Source organism: Heloderma suspectum, chromosome W (genome assembly GCF_057233095.1).
Source record: "Heloderma suspectum isolate Gila_16-S chromosome W, 16-S_ref, whole genome shotgun sequence".
Taxonomy (NCBI): Eukaryota; Metazoa; Chordata; class Lepidosauria; order Squamata; family Helodermatidae; genus Heloderma; species Heloderma suspectum.
In genome coordinates, this window is record NC_139475.1 from 6,182,501 (window position 1) to 6,185,000 (window position 2,500).

Sequence of the window (2,500 nt, forward strand, 5' to 3'; positions counted from 1 at the left end):
GTGTTAGGTTTAGGGTTGGGGTTAGGGATAGGGTTAGGGTTTGTGGTTAGGATTAGGTTTAGTGTTGGGGTTGGGGTTAGGGTTAGGGTTATGGTTAGGGTTAGGGTTGGGGTCAGGGTTAGGGTTAGGGTTAGGGTTAGGGTTAGTGTTAGGTTTATGGTTGGGGTTAGGGTTAGTATTAGGTTTAAGGTTGGGGTCAGGGTTAGGGTTAGGGTTAGGGTTAGGGTTCGGTTTGGGGTTAGGGTTAGGGTTAGGGTTGGGGTTAGGGTTAGGGTTGAATTATGGTTAGGGGTAGGGTTAGGGTTTGGGTTAGGGTTAGGGTTAGGGTTGTGTTAGGGTTGGGGTTAGGGTTGGGGTCAGGGTTAGGGTAAGGGTTAGTGTTAGGTTTAGGGTTGGGGTTAGGGTTAGGGTTAGGGTTGGGTTTAGGATTAGGTTTAGTGTTGGGGTTGGGGTTAGGGTTATGGTTAGGGTTGGGGTTGGGGTTAGGGTTAGGGTTAAGGTGAGAGTTAGGTTTCGGGTTGGGTTAGGGTGGGGTTAGGGTTAGGGTTAGGGTTAGGGTTAGGGTTAGGGTTGGGGTTAGGGTTAGGGTGGGGGTTAGTGTTGGGGTTAGGGTTAGGTTTAGGCTTAGTGTTAGGGTAGTGTTTAGTTTTAGGGTTAGGGTTAGGGTAGGGGTTAGGGTTGGGGTTAGGGTTTGGGCTGGGGTTCGGGTTAGGGTTAGGGTTAGGGTTAGGGTTGGGGTTAGGGTTAGCGTTAGGGTTAGGTTTGGGTTTAGGGTTAGTGTTAGGGTTAGGGATGGATTTAGGGTTAGTGTCTCGGTTAGGGTTAGGGTTAGGGTTGGGGTTAGGGTTGGGGTTAGAGTTGACTAAGGGTTAGGGTTAGGGTTAGGGTTAGGGTTAGGGTTAGGGTTAAGGTCAGGGTCAGGGTTAGGGTTCAGGTTAGGTTTAGGGTCGGGGTTAGGGTTGGGGTTAGGGTTTGGGTTGGGTTAGGGTTGGTGTTAGTATTAGGGTTAGGGTTGGGTTAAGTTTAGGGTTAGGGGTAGGGTAGGGTTAGGGTTGGGGTTAGGGTTAGGGATATGGTTAGGGTTCGGTTTGGGGTTAGGGTTAGTGTTAGGGTTAGGGTTGGATTTAGGGTTAGGGTCAGGTTTAGGGATAGAGTTAGGGTTGGGGTTCGGGTTAGGGTTAGGGTTTGGGTTAGGGTTAGGGTTAGGGTTAGGGTTGGGGTTAGGGTTAGCGTTAGGGTTAGGTTTGGGTTTAGGGTTAGTGTTAGGGTTAGGGTTGGATTTAGGGTTAGGGTCTGGGTTAAGGTTAGGGTTAGGGTTGGGGTTAGGGTTAGGGTTAGGGTTGAGTTAGGGTTAGGGTTAGGGTTAGGATTAGGGTTGGGGTTACGGTTCGGGTTGGGGTTACGGTTCAGGTTGGTTATGGTTGGTGTTAGTGTTAGGGTTAGGGTTGGGTTAAGTTTAGGGGTAGGGTTAGGGTAGGGTTAGGGTTGGGGTTAGGGTTAGGGTTAGGGTTAGGGTTAGGTTTGGGGTCAGGGTTAGGGTAAGGGTTAGTGTTAGGTTTAGGGTTGGGGTTACGGTTAGGGTTAGTGTTAGGGTTAGGGTTTGTGGTTAGCATTAGGTTTAGTGTTGGGGTTGGGGTTAGAATAAGGGTTAGGGTTATGGTTAGGGTTAGGGTTGGGGTCAGGGTTAGGGTTAGGGTTAGGGTTAGGGTTAGTGTTAGGTTTAGGGTTGGGGTTAGGGTTAGGGTTAGGATTAGGTTTAAGGTTGGGGTTGGGGTTAGGGTTAGGGTTAGGGTTAGGGTTAGGGTTGGGGTTAGGGTTAGGGTTAAGGTTAGGGTTAGGGTTAGGGTTGGGTTAGGGTTGGGTGAGGGTCAGGGTTAGGGTAAGTGTTGGGGTTCGGGTTAGGTTTAGTGTTGGGGTTGGGGTTAGGGTTAGGGTTAGGGTTAGGGTTGGGGTTAGGGTTAGGGTTAGGGTTAGGGTTGGGTTAGGGTTAGGGTTAGTTTTAGGGTTAGGGTTGGGGTTAGGGTTAGGGTTGGGGTTAGTGTTGGGGTTAGGGTTAGGTTTAGGCTGAGTGTTAGGGTAGTGTTTAGGGTTAGGGTTAGGGTTAGGGTTAGGGTAGGGGTTAGGGTTAGGGTTAGAGTTTTGGTTGGGGCTAGGGTTAGGGTTGGGGTTAGGTTTAGGGTTAGGGTTAGGTTTGGGGTTAGGGTTAGTGTTAGGTTTCGGCTTGGATTTAGGGTTAGGGTCTGGGTTAGGGTTAGGGTTAGGGTCAGGGTCAGTGTCAGGGTTAGGGTTCGGGTTAGGTTTAGGGTCGGGGTTAGGGTTGGGGTTAGGTTTCGGATTGGGGTTAGGGTTAGGGTTAGTGTTAGTGATAGGGTTAGGGTTGTGGTTAGGGTTAGGGTTAGGGTTACGGTTAGGGTCAGCGTCAGGGTCAGGGTTAAGATTAGGGTTAGGGTTAGGGTTAGGGTTAGTGTTAGGGTTAGGGTTGGGTTAAGTTTAGTGTTAG